Source organism: Rattus norvegicus, chromosome 5 (genome assembly GCF_036323735.1).
Source record: "Rattus norvegicus strain BN/NHsdMcwi chromosome 5, GRCr8, whole genome shotgun sequence".
In the NCBI taxonomy this organism is placed as follows: domain Eukaryota; kingdom Metazoa; phylum Chordata; class Mammalia; order Rodentia; family Muridae; genus Rattus; species Rattus norvegicus.
In genome coordinates this window covers 145,157,709-145,172,541 of record NC_086023.1, presented here as the reverse complement: position 1 = coordinate 145,172,541, position 14,833 = coordinate 145,157,709, and the positions used below count along the sequence as shown (strand labels likewise).

At 46.2% G+C, this 14,833-nt stretch overlaps 1 long non-coding RNA gene across 1 annotated transcript; it reads right to left on the bottom strand.

Moving 5' to 3' along the window:
* Positions 1–2,035: 2,035 nt before the first annotated feature.
* On the bottom strand, positions 2,036–9,313 carry LOC108351036 (uncharacterized). Its single transcript, XR_010051982.1, has 3 exons — positions 2,921–9,313; positions 2,657–2,808; positions 2,036–2,263 (listed from the first exon to the last, which is right to left on the bottom strand). It is a non-coding gene; the product is annotated as an uncharacterized LOC108351036 (long non-coding RNA).
* Between the last annotated feature and the right edge of the window lie 5,520 nt (positions 9,314–14,833).

The following is a 14,833-nucleotide window of genomic DNA, read 5'->3' as shown; positions in this document are numbered from 1 at the left end:
CTTCTACCTGCCATGGGCAATGCATGCACATGGTACATTGACATACGTGCAAAACAAAACTATACACATAAAGGAAGAAAAAAGCTTAAGTGAGTATATAAGCATCCCCACCCCCACAGAAGCTCTTACCTTCTCTGTTTTCAATATCCTGTGGACAAGAATGCTCTAAAAATACAGTATGAGGGAAGATCATATTCACATAACTTTTAATATATTGCTAGCAATAGTTATTATTAGTCACTTGCTATATCTAATTATAAATTAAGCCTTACTGTAAGTATCTCTTTCTAGGGCATGCACCAGATTCAGTATTACCATGGGCTCAGACATCTATGAAATGCCTGAGAATTCCTGTGTAGGTGGCATGTCTGTGTGCATGTATACATGTGTGTACTTGCATGCATGCATTTGTTTGTATCTTCCTTTGTTTTGTTATTTTTCTGAAATAACCACCAAATGTACTTCTTTTAAGATAACACAGTAAAGTTCTTGGGTGTGGCTGGAAAGAGGAGCAATGATACAGAGGGCTAGGAGCGACTGAGCTGGCTCTCTGGGTAAGTCAAGGCCTCACCTCTCTTTATAGACCCATTCTGGTCTCCTCAGCTGTGCCCATGCCTCTTCCCGTTATCAGTTCCTGGCTCCTCTGGCACACCTCACGTATGTACACTTATGTCTGTGTACATACGTGCACAGACGTATGTACACACGTAGGTAATCTATCAGGGCTCCTCATGGAAGCTGCTGAATGTTCCCAATTCCACCACTGAGTTCTTCAGACTGAAAGTGAAGACTGCTGCCAGAGAAGGAAAGGGTGATAGTGAGACCCTTATTGTCCCCCTGAGCCACAGAATCCACACGTGTAGAATTCCACAAATGTGAAACTAAGTCCAGGTGCTTATCTTGTCTCTGGGTCATCTGTTTTTGGTGATATCGTCTATACAGTGGCACATAGTAGGGATCCAACAAATATTTGTCAACCAACCAAGCATCTTAACACAAACAGTCATTCTTTGCCTTGAAATCTGATTCTGAAAGATCCAGCCCATTCCCAATGACACCTTATTATTCTTGGGGGGCACTATCTCTTCTTCCTGCCAGATAGATGCATCTTCAGCTCTGCAACAGAAGTCAGTGGGAGAGGGTGCTATGAGTCAAGGGCCTTGATTGACTGAAACCTCCTGATCCACAAACAGCAGCACATGTGGGAAAGCAGGCAGCTGAGAAGCTGAGACGGGTTCTAGTCCCTGCTTGACCCCTGCTGGTTCCTTTGTTACGACAGATGGACCCTAGGTCAACATAACTAGACCTAGTTTACCCTAGTCCTCATACGGGCCTCCAAGTCCCCATATCTGGCTCCCTGTCCACCCACCCATCTCCTCCCCATTCCCATACATGTCCCTGTCCCCTGACCTGGCTGTTCATCCCCATACCTGGCTCTGGCTCTGGCTCTGGCTCTGGCTCTGGCTCTCTCTCTCTCATATTCTCTCTCTCTCTCTCTCTCTCTCTCTCTCTCTCTCTCTCTCTCTCTCTCTTTCATCATACCTGACTTCACATCACATTGAGCACCATACCTGTTCTACATGCCTACCCTTGGCTAGTACCACAATAAACACAGCTGGCATCCAGATCTATGCAACTGGCAGGTACCTTACTCTTCATGGCTGACATCCCAGGCCACCCAGACAGAACCTAGCTTACACAGCTGGCTAACAATCCAGTCTACACAGCTGGAACCCAATCCCCATATCTGGCTTGCATCATAATGCACACAGATGGCACGCAGGATTGTATGACTACAGACCACACAGATGGTGACCCAGTCCAAACATCTGGCCCCAAGCCAGAGCCTTAAAGCTGGCGCCTTGCCTCTACCACTGACACACATGATGGCTGCTTCCCAAGCTGAGAATCCTCTCTTTATTCCGTGTGTCCTATACACAGGGTATGGTCACCTCTGGACAAACTCTAGAGCCCCCTCTACTCTTAGTAAACCAACCAGAATTAAATCATACCACGATAGCCTTAACACACCTTGTTGTTGATAAGTCATTTTTATTTGATTCTCTGCTATCAGGGGTACAAGCAGGACTTAGATGGCCCTCTCAGAAGGGTCCAGCCATCACCAAGGTTTAGACATGGGAGAACTTCCTCCCATAAGGAAACTTCCTTTGAAGGTCTGGAAGTGCCTCCATATATGAGCATGGTTCTCCTGGGAGGTTCCTTGGGCGATCTTTGGCCTTCGCTGGGAAGAAGACAGGTTTCTCTAAAGAAACCGAGGCACAGCAAAGTCAGAAACGTGGCGCAAGCACACACCAAGAATAAGATACCTGTGAAGGCCAGGCTGTGAATCTTGTAAGGTTTACAACAGTGTTTCTCAACCTGTCAGCCATGACCCGTTTAGAAGTCAAATGACCCTTTCACAGGAGTCACATATCGGATATTCTATCTATCATATATTTGAATTATAATTCATAACAGTAGCAAATTATAATTATGAAATAGCAATGAAAGTAATTCTACAGTTGGGACTCACCACAACACAAGGAACTATATTAAAGGGTCACAGAATTAGGAAGGTTGAGAAAAATTCCTTTAAAGACTCCACATTACATAAAATTTCTTAGAATTAGTGAGGCAGAGAAGAATGTTGGCATACAATTTCAGGTGCTTCATGGACTCAGGTGCAGCATCCACAGTGGGTCCAGCACAATGTCAGGAATGCTGTCCTGCTGGACGGGAACACACTTGGAAGGATGCCCATGTGTTCACATGCAAGTCTTCATGCTTTTCAAAATTCTCTGATGGTTTCTGAAGAGACACACTATTAGGACACGTGTTTAAAAGCCAGAGGAGAGACACAACATGTGTACCCATAAGCCCAGATAGGAACATGAGAGAACAGCCAGGGAAGGCTGCTCACCTGAGCTCATAGCTCTTGCTCATCTGTGACACAATAGCACGGGTGTCTTGGTCCTGTGTCTCCTTGGTCATACATCATTTGTTGTTTTCTTCCTGGAGATGCAAGTGGTACTCATCCTAGGAGCTTCCTTCACGAGAGCCACTCCAACTAGATCCTCTCTCTAGGGCCCTTGAAAGTGAAATGAGAAACCACAGAAGGTCACCGTGCCATTTCTGCTTCTCCTTCTCATGTTCCATGCCCTGGAGGCTGTTCCATATCTGTGACCTCGTCACAGGTCACTGGCTGCCCACCCCCACCTGGATTCTCATTGTATTTGCTACCTAAAGGTGGCACCTATTGAAATGGCCTGATGAGAGACTCAGCAGAGAGAAGGGAACCAATCCCTTAAGCTCCCTCTCTTCCAGGCTCTATTGCCATGGCTGACATCCTCTACCCATGCCATAACCTCTCTCATTCCCCATCCTTGGTCAGGTGCAGAAATGTTACTCCGTCTCCTCCTTTCCAGCTACACAGAAGGTATGTGTGTTCTACTAGCAGCCCTATGAGTCTCCAGCATCTCTTGTTGGTTTCCATGATTCTTGATCTGTCTCCCAAGTTCCTTCCAAAGACTCCTTGTACTACTTCCTAGCAGGTCATCTGGGCCCTGCTGGACCCTTGTCTGTATAGAGAATCAAAGTGGAAGGGTCCGTGAACTCCATGGTGTCAGAAGTACTGAGAAGTACCTTGTGATTCTCTGGGTCTCTCAAATCCTGTCTGTTCATGCCTCACCTAGAATCCCTGAGTCTCTTACATTAAATCCTGTGGCTGAGCTTTCCTGAGTGGGCTGGCCCCCAGGCCTGGAAAGACAGGTCATTGGGTGAGAGCACACACTGCTTTGGCAGAGGTCGATTGCCAGAACTCACATCAGATAGATCACAACCACCTTTAACTCAGCTCCAGGGACATCCAACATCTCTGATTGAGTACCTTCACTCACACACACACATGCGTACACACACTTGAAAATAACATTAATAAATAATTCTCTATCCCCCACTAGGATGGCAGTTTTCTGCCATACCCTACCAGGGTTGCAACTCCAAGTGAGAAAGCCCATCCCTTTAGCCAGCAGGTACAAAATGGGTGGGGCCCGAATACAGTCTTGAATAGGCTGAACCCTCAGGACTTAGCTTTGCACACAGTCAAATTGGCACTTGATGCATTTGCTTTGTGCGGATCAAAGAAAATGGTCTCCAAGGTAATGCATGTAAGGGGGTTCACTGGTCCGGGATCATTACACTGAAGTTGCTCACTTGACAAGGCCCTGGGCGCACCGCTAATTGGCGGGACACACAGCAGTGTCTGCTTCTCACTTCCACCCAAATTGTCTTTGATTTATCAATACTCTAGAAAGCTGGCCATTGGTGGCAGACTAGGAATTTCTTCCAGGTCACAAAGATGTTCTAAGGGAGTTTGTGTGACAAGAGCATTTGCTTTTTCCTTGTCGCATTCCAAGAGTAACAAAAGAAAAAGGCACAGGAGAGGGGGAAACTTTGTAGGATATACTTAAGAAGGGTCGATTTTAATTATTAACTAGTCCAGCTGAAGAGCCATCTAGAAGATTAGCACACTTCTGGATGAGGACTTTCCCAGAGGTGTTTGGATCGTGGGGCTCTGGCCCATGGAATGGATGCCTAAGATGATGGCATTGTTGAAGGTGGTGAAAGGCAGAAGGGAGGGCCAAGTTAAAATAAGTAGGTCATGAGACCTACTTAAAATAAGTAGGTGTGTTCTTACTGGCTATGTCTGCCCTGGCCTCTTCCTGTATCCTTCCTTTCTCAACTTCCTGTTCACCAGGAAGTAAGGAAGAACATGAACCATAAACTTCCACCATTATGATGTCCTCCTCAACCAAGTACATGTCATCAAATGGCCATGGGGCAGGGCCCTCTGAAATCATGAGCCAAGACTAATCCTCCTCTAGGGTTGTTGCTACCAAAAAAAATTGGTTCAAGTGACCAAGAAGTAGCTAACACAGTAACACTTCCAGAGCTGCGGATCTTCCAGATTGGAAGGAAAACTCTGTGTTGGGGAAGTCCCACCTTCGTGGATGTTCAAAGGCTGAGGACTCCTCTGTGCTGGCTCATAAAGATTCAGAGCAGCGGGTACTTAGTGGAGTATGAAGGGGAACAGGGAGGGATTCGAAAGTAGTAAAGGGGAAGAGGAAGGTTCGGGCTGAGGCTTTCAGGATAAGCAAGATTCTGCCAGCTATCGGACACCTTTCTGAACCAATGAGTCAGGGGCAGCAGCTCAAAGATGGCCAACCCTCTGCTCAGTCAGCCAACTGCTGGTCCATACTATAGCAGTTCCCAGTCTGGTCAGGCCTGTGGACATTCATTCAACCAACACTCATACTCATCTGGTGCCTCCAAACCACCAGACCTCTCTCTAGGTATGTGAAAATGCTGCCTTCAATAAGACAGACAGAATTCCCTCTCCACAGGGGGGCCAGCGTCCACCCTAGTGAGAAAGACAGGCAATGAAAACATGTGTAACTAATTCTGTATGTATTCAGTGATAAACGCTGTGCAAAAAGAAGGCAGGGAAGGAGAATTAAGAAGGAAGCTTCTAGATGAATAAGGTGGCCAGGAATAAGTTTCCTACGAAAGCTATCTGAACAATACTTGAAGGGGTGAGAGAGTGAGCCATTTGGACATTTTGGGGGAGACATTCCAGGGGGGAAACTCTGTGCAAAGGCCTTCTGGCAGAGAGTTCTGGGTATCTGAAAAGCATCAGTGATCAGGGGTCGGGGGGAGCTGAAGGCAACCAGACCCTTTGGACCCTGGGGTCAGCCCGTTAGAGAGCCTTTCCTCATTTCAATGTCTTCTCCATAAAAGAAGACAACTTCCTGAGTGTATCTAGGACCCAGGATGCCTCCTCCCCTGGAGGCTGAGTCTGATTCTCTTTCCATAAAAGAAGCTTAAGGAAAAATCCAGGAGACAGTGACTGCAAAGGCAGGTCAGGCAAGCCAGGTAGGATTCAGTAGGTGGGTGTTGCTGTAAAATCATAAAAAATACCTTTTACTCCGCACTAGGTCCGGCACCATAGTGCCCCAAGATAGCTGGTAGACATCTTCATCTCAGTCAGTAAAGCCTCTCACCTGCTTTGCTCTATCACATATCACACTGCTGATGGCTTCTCTCTGAGCCTGGCAACAATCTCTCTACCCATCCAGTTCCTAAGGCAGGTTGCCACCATGCCAGAAATATACACCCCAATTCCGTGGCAGCCTAGTGTCTCCCACCACCACACACTCTCTTGAACTTAGTTCACCACATGAAAGAACACACAACACAATAACCTCTGATCCAATTGATAAGATTTAATTGCCCACCTAGACATACAAAGCCCTGTACACATCCATCCCTTAAGAACATTCATAACAACCTGTAAATGTGCAGAGAGGAATCTTAACATCCACCTCCATGTTCTCTTGGCTGCTTCTTCTCCTTTGCTCCAGTCTCCTCCTCTCTCTAAAGCTTCTCTCCCGCCCATCTTTCCTTCTCATTCAATGACAAGCCTCGTTCTGTCTTGGACCTGCCTTCACCTATATGACATCATCCTACAGGTGGGGACAAGGGTGTCTGAGGACAGAGGATCCAAAGGTCATTCTCCTGCTCTCTTGGTGGGATTCCTGGCCCAGGAAGAAGGAGGAAAGGGAGCAGGGAGAAGGACTGTCCACTTCCTTACCTTCCCCCATCCAGGCTACCATCATGACTCTAAGAGAATGCTTGGATGAAAAAGTCCATGAGGGCATCATCCACAAAAGGAGGCTTTCCTCTGCCAAGACCAGGTTAGAGAGTAGAGTCTGGGTCCCATAATACAATGGTACCATTGTTTCTGGTCTTTCTGCCCATGGTCCCCTTCTACCTAGATCCAGAGACTACAGCTTCTTTGTGCTACCAGGACTCACATGAACCCCATCTGGTGTGAGACCCAGTTAGCTGACTTGGGCTATTACTGGCCCTGAGGCTAGAGAAGATGGAACACAGTAGAGTTAGGGGACAGAGGGGGATGAAAAGGAAAAAAAGCCAGAGGAAAGGGAAGACAAATTAATGAGAGAGTGCTGGCCCATTCTGGGGTTCAGCAGGTAGGACTCGCAACAGTGGCTCTCTCTGCAGTCATATCCTCAGTCTGCGTTCAGAAACACTGCTGAAGGAGATCTCTCACACGGGATAACCTTTGCCACCCTGCCCTCCATCCTCGCCAGTCCAGGCAGATGCCGTCCTGTTTTCTCTCAAGCCTAGTCCATCTCTCCCTCCTCAGCTAGTTGGTGCCCAGGGTAAGGTGGGGAAAAGGAACCCAGCAGCAGAAATTCAGAATGTGTACCAGTAGGAGCTAGCGTAGTCTTAGCATAGGAAGAAAAAAGGAAGGACCAAGCTCTTGACCATACCCAGGTAGTTTCAATTCTGTAAGTAATAGGGGTTAACAAATCCTCTTCCCCAAACATAGTTTTGCTAATGAAGGCTAATAATTGCCACGGTTGATGTGGAGTTTTGCTATGCATATATTTAATATATACAGATATAACAAATACATTCAACTTTGCACCTCTCCCTAGGTTTTTTTAGACAAGTTTTTTTAAGATTTATTTATTTATTTATTTATTTATTTATTTATTATATATAAGTACACTGTAGCTGTCTTCTGAAGAGGGCATCAGATCTCATTACAGATGGTTGTGAGCCACCATGTGGTTGCTGGGATTTGAACTCAGAACCTCTGGAAGAGCAGTCAGTGCTCTGAACCACCGAGCCATCTCTCCAGCCCAGACAAATTCTTACATAGCCCAAGTTGGCCTCGAACTTGCCATGTAGCCAAAGATGACCTTGAACTCTTGGCACTTCCACCCCTGAATACGACAAATATACAGGCGTGAGCCGCCACACCCAGTTCACATTCACCTTTTTGAGTTCTTAGCACTCAGTGAAGAGTCTTCCTCAGTCAGACTGGAACAGACATCGTCGGACAATATACACGATCCCTCCCAGACTGCTCTGCGTTTGTTCAGGGTGGCATAAGCCTATTCAGGAGCAGTTTCTGTCTCTGCCTCTGGTGATGTTACACAGGCCTGTGTTTAAAGTAATACCTCTAAATAAACAATGACTGCTCTGTGACATTAAAACAAAGTCACTACATTTCAACAGCTCCAAGTCTGTCACTGTGGGGACACACAGCATTTCTATTTGTGCACGCATTTTCAAAACAGTGTAACAGGATACAAACGGCAACGCACTCACTCTCTTTTGTTTGTGAGACACAAATTTTAAATCACACAGGAACTCTCTCGTTGAACTGGAATAATACCTTAAGCACAAAACAATATGTAATGATTCATTTTTAAATGTTGCTTACTTTGAAATGAAGAAAGGAAGACGAAAAGTCAGAAATTACAACATCCTCATTTGTGATTGTCACAGAACGCTAAGTAGGTTAACGTCTTAAGGACAGGGTCCTGTGACTGTGCTTCCAAGCTATCAGTCCCTTCATAGTAAAACCTTCTGCTCTATAACAGCTTGCTTACTTTTATGCACTTTACCAGTGTGCTAATATGTAACCATCAATAAAAAGAGCACTTTTATTGAGTTTCTATCCTGATTATTATTAGTATTGTTGGTCTTGTCTCATGAACAGTGCTGAAAATAAATTTAGTTGCCTGAGATCAAAATTTTCCCTTTGGGCTGGAAAGAGGTGCGCAAACCCGTTCACACTACTTGGCGAGATCTTCCCCATCTCCTTCTTTCCAGTTCCGCCCCAACTTTGAAGAGCACCAGATTACCCTTCTCCATTTCTCCTTCCTTGATTCAGTGGTGGGAGGGGTTCCAGGTGGGAGGAATGGGCAGAGCAGAAGCCCCTTTCCTCCTTGCCTATCATCTCAAAGGGGAACACCTTCCCTGGGGCTCAGCCATTTCACCCCTTAACGCTGCAACACAATGCTAGCACTCAGAGCCACACCTTCCACGGCTCAGAGGACTCTCACCTGACTCCGAGACTTGTCCTCTGCCCTGACTCAGCCAGCCCAGCCTCACAGTGCATATGTGAACTCAGCGAAGCCTAGTTCTTCCAAGAAACGAGACGTCTCCAAATCTAGTGGGGATGCGCAGCCTGTGGGGTGCAGCGCAGCATAGACCGCCATATTGGTTACTCTTCTCAGAGCTGTGACAGAACTCGGCAAAAGCAACTTAAGGAACGGCTCATTTGTCTCACAGTTCCAGGTCCGACTGTTCATCGTGGCAGCGGAGTCACTACAGCGGGAACTTGAGGCAGCTGGTCACGCTGCATCCATCATCAGGAAGCAGAGAGAGACAAAGGCCACTGTTGAGCTCACTTCCTTCATTGTACACGGCCCAGGACCCGCCCCCACCCCAGCCCATGGAACAGCGTATGGGTCTTCCCACCTCTACTCAGTCTACTTCTTCACAGATGAGCCAACATATTTGTCTCCCAAGAGACTCTAGACCAGTGTTGCTCAACCTTTCTAATGCTGTGACCCTTCAATATAGTTCTTCATGTTGTGACAACCCCCAACCATAAAAGTATTCTGTTTGTACCTCTTAACTGTAATTTTGCTGTTGTGAATCATAATCTGATATGCAGGACATCTGATATGTGATCCCTATAAAAGCATCATCTAAACCCCCGAGAGGGTCGCAACCCACAAGTTGAGAACCAACGTTCTAGATCTTGTTTGATTGACAATCAGCATAAACAGTCACAACCATCCCCTCCACTCTCAAAGCTCAGGGCAGACCCACGGTCACCCCCATACCTAACTGAGCATCAACTCCAGGAACTCTGTCCTCAGAGGCATCCCAAGCCACCCCTCACAGGCACCCTCACCTCCATCCCTCAGCCTGTGTACCTCCCCTCTCCCTAGGTTCCCGCATGCACCTCCCTCCCTGGTGGGCTTCTTCCTGCTTTGACCCTTCCAGTTCATTCCTCACATGGTAAAAAGGGAGACCTTTAAAAACATGTCAGACAAGATCACTCCCCTGCCAGGGATGGTTTCTCAGTCAACCTCAAAAATTCCCCAAATGCTAAACATTGGTTTTTAGAACGAGATCTGGTCCCTACACTTGCTTCCCCTCCCTTGCCACCCTGTCACCCCCCAGCCATTTCCCCAGCATGGCTCCCCACTAAGCACTTTTATTTAGCACATCAAGCTTTCCCTACATCATGGCTCTTGTCTTTGCACCCTCTGTGTCCTTTTCCTGGATCACCCATCCTGTGGATTTGTCTGGGGGGGTCTCCCTCTCATCTCAGAGCTACCTAGAGAAAGTCCTTCCCTGACAGCCCATTGGCTTGTACTTCCTTACTGCTCTCTCCTACAGGGTTTTGTGTGTGTGTGTGTGTGTGTGTGTGTGTGTGTGTGTGTGTGTGCACGTGTGTGTGTGTGTTTTACATTTACATAATAACATAATCTGACTACGCTAAGTGAGAGCAAAGACCAGCTAAGTCCATCCAGAGCTGATCATGCTACCTCCATACTCAGGATGCAGAGGGTGACAGTCCTTGGTGCCTGAGATAGGCAATGACAAGTATTTCAGAATGATTATCTACCAGATCTCAAGGTTGCCCCTTAGGCTTAGCAGTCCCCTAGCACTGTCCCATCTTTAAACTCATAAATCCCAACCCTTCAGGGGTTGTCTTTCACTTTCCAACTTCCCCACCCACACCCACCCCTGTCTCCGCCCCTGTCTCCGCCCCTGTCTCCGCCCCTGTCTCCGCCCCTGCCCCACCCTACCCCGTCCCCACCCTTGCCTCACCCCACCCTTTACACACAGCAGTATTTTCATCACAGAAACCACCATTTATTAGCTTCAAGTATCAGAAGTCTGTGTCTGATCTCATTTTCATTCTCCAAATCCACTGTGTGTCCTGGCCCCATTGGCCCTATCTCAAAAAACAAAACCAAAAACAAACAAACAAACAAAAAACCTGCCTGGACTTAGCATCTTCCTCCTGCCTTCACTGTTATTTCTCTGGTCCAAGGCACTTGATCTCCAGACTAGAAAACTACAACAAACACTGAGTATTCTATACCCCGTCTCACCGTGACAGTGCGAGCCATCTACTCATTACCTCCTCAAAGGAGCACGCCATCATGGCATTGCTGTCAGTGGGTTTCTAACACTATAGAATGAGTGTTCCAACCTGGGATGGGAGCAGAGACTGTCTTGCAGGCATCTAGTGCTTGGCCACCTGTCTTTCCTCCTCTGTGAGGCCCCTTACAGCCTGTTAGGCATAAAAGTCCAACCTCCTTCTTCTTCCCAAAGAGCCCCCCTCAGAGGGTTTTGCTCCTTTTAATTAAATAACGTGATGTAAGTATTCAAACAAACTAGAAGCTGAACACCAGGTCAGAACATAACTAGTAAAAAAAAAATGAAATAAAGCTATTGTCCTCCAAAGACCCTGCCACACCCAGCTTTAGAGCAGGTGTGCAAGCACTTCTTCCTAGACCTCAACATGTAGTTTCAGAGTCACCACTTTTGCTTCAACCAACTTAAAAGTAGCCCTTGACCCTTCAATCAACAGCATCTACTGCATGCAAGGCTAAGGACACGGCAATGACTTAAATCAACCACAACTCCCTGTTCTCCTGGGGGCTGCATTTTAGCATAGGAACCCACAAACTGAATGAATAAACGTAAATATACAACATAACATGATATAACACATCGCAACCAAGTACTATAAAGAGAGGTGAAGGTACATTTTGAAAAGGTGTTGGGGGAGGAACAGAGACAGTAAAGGCATTTCCACTTCCATTAATACAGCCGAGACTCTCTGAGGGGCTCTCCGACTCAAAACTAACTATATACTACACACACACAAAAGTCTCACCACATTACTGCACTCTTGGGAAATGTGATAAAGCCCCCTGGAGCTGTGTGAACAATGAAGGCATGTGACTGAGGCACCAAGCCCAAAGCCAGTGTGGAGCTTTACTGAGGAACACCAAAGAAAGAAAGAAAGAACTAAAGATGTCTGGAATTTCACCAAACACACAAGGAAACAAAGTATCATAAGTAAGAGAACCATCGAAAGCAAACTGAACCACCACTACACCACCACGACCTCCGCCCCCACTTCTGCCTCCACTACCATTGCCACCACCTTCACAACCACGCTGCCCCTGTCTCAAGAGTTTGGGGTGATGGGATTGCAACATGCAGAATAACTGTGAAGTACCTAAACATGCAAGAAGGATTCACAAAGAGATCCAACAATAAAAATGTAAGTCGTGAGGGGAAGGAGGTAGGATTCTTTAAAAGAATTCTTTAGGTAGGAGACAGAGGTCGGTCTAATATCAGGTAGTCAAACATTTGAGCAGAGACCTGAAGGATGAGTACAGCGTACTCATCTGGAGGTGGAATGTGCCAGAAATGCCCAACAGTCGGGAGTCAAGACTGTGAGATACTCACAGAGTGAGGAACGAGTAAGAGAGGTCAAGTAAGACCTTACTAAACTTGGGGATGATAGTGATGACAACGATGATGATAGTGGTGGTGATGATGATGATGATGACGACGACGATGATGGTGATGATGATGACAATGATGATGGTGATGACGGTGATAATGATGACGACAACGATGATAATGACTATGATGATGGTGATGATGATGACAACGATGATGACGATGGTGAGGGTGATGACGATGATGATGACAATGATGATGATGATGATGATGATGATGACGAGGATGAGGAAGAGGAGGATGACAATGATGATGGTGGTGATGATGACAGTGATGATGATGATTGATAATGATGACGGTAATGATGATGACAACGATGATGGTGATGATGATGACAATGATGACTACGATGACAAGGAGGAGGAAGAAGAGGATGACAATGATGATGGTGGTGACGATGACAGTGATGATGATGATTGATAATGATGACGGTAATGATGATGACAACGATGATGGTGATGATGATGATGACGACGACAACGACAATGATGATGGTGACGATGGTGATGGTGACGATGATGATGGTGATGACGATGATGATGACGATGATGATGACGATGACGACGACGATGACGACGAGGAGGAGGATGACAATGATGATGATGATGATGACTATGACGATGATGATGGTGATGGTGACGATGACGATGATGATGATGACGACAATGATGATGACAAGAATAATTTGTGTTATAACTTGACTGAGACAAAAAAGGCACTAGGAAAAAAAAAACTGAGCAGAGGGAAAGGCCTGGTTCAATTTCTCCTTATAAAGAACAGTGTTTCTCAACCAGTGGGTTGTGACCTCTTCGGGGGTTGCCTATCAGATTTCCTGCATAGCAGATATTTACATTCCAAGGTAAAATGATAACAAGATTACAGTCATGAAGTAGCGACAAAATAATTTTATGGTTAGGGGTCACCACAAGATGAGGGCAATATTAAAGGGCTGAGGCTTTAAGAAGGTTGAGAACCACACTTCTAAAAGATCATGTGGCTGGGCCAGTGACATTGCTCAGCAGGTAAAGGCATTTGCCACACAAGTCTGACAACCCGAAGTCCATGAAAAGGCAGAAAGAGAGAACTGACTCCGCAGAGTATTCTTCTGACCTCCACACATGCTCTAGGTAATCCATGCTGTCCTCTACCTCCTTAGAAGCCCCTGGGCTCAATTTGTAGTCATCAAATGATAGCCAAGTTATCATCATTATCACCACCACCACCACCACCATCACCACCACCGCCACCACCATCATCACCACCACCACCACCACCATCATCACCACCACCACCACCACCATCATCACCACCACCATCACCATAACCATCATCACCACAACCACCACCATCATCACCACCACCATCACCATAACCATCATCACCACCACCATCACCATCATCACTACCACCACCATCACCATCACCACCACCACCACCACCACCATCACCACCACCATCACCACCACCATCACCACCACCACCATCAGCAGCATTTTGGAGTCATCAGCATTTTTTATTTGCCTATGTGCATGGGATGACATAGTGTGCAGGCCTTTGTGTGTCCATATGTGTTCGTGTGTATGAGTCCTGGTTCATTAATTCGCCCCAGGGTGTACATGTAGAGGTCAGAAGACACAATAGGTGTCTATCCCTGCCTTCTACCCTACTTACAACATGGTTTCTCACTGTTTTCCAATGCAGACACCAGGCTATCTGGTCTTCGAGCTTCCAGGGATTCTCCTGCCTCTGCATCCTGTCTCACCACAGGGGTGAACACTGCAGGGGTCATGGCCACTGCATCCAGCTTTGTTTGGGTTCTGGGGATCTAAACCTAGTTGCTCGTGTTTGCAAGTAAGGACTTTTTGGGAAAAGATGATATGGGGGTTCCTGGAAAGAGAGATGAAAAGAGACCCATAAGGTTTTGAGGGAAGAGAGAATATATAAAAAAGTTCACAAAGGAGATTCCAGCAAAGTGGGAAGAGAGCAGGAGACTTCCAGAGGGAAAGCAAATGCAACGAAATCCCTAAAAGATACAAGCACTGGCCTCCCCATTAGACTGCTCTACGTGAGCACCCTGGTTTTAATATGGCCCTTGTTCATGGACATTGTATATGATGGGAAGTAGCAACACTGCCGTAAGTCTTTCCACGTGTTCTGAAGAAACCACTGGCATCATAGATTAGCCATTAGCAGAAGTCTCTTATCTCAATTTATATTTCTCAAATGGCAGCCAGAATGGTCTTTCTAAAACTATTATTATTATTATTATTATTATTATTATTATTACTATTATTATTATCATAGTGTATCATCAGCACTTTAATGTTGTTGCTGTTGTTGTTGATATGTTTTTGGATGTGGATACCAAGGAGCATGTGTGGAGGTCAGAAGA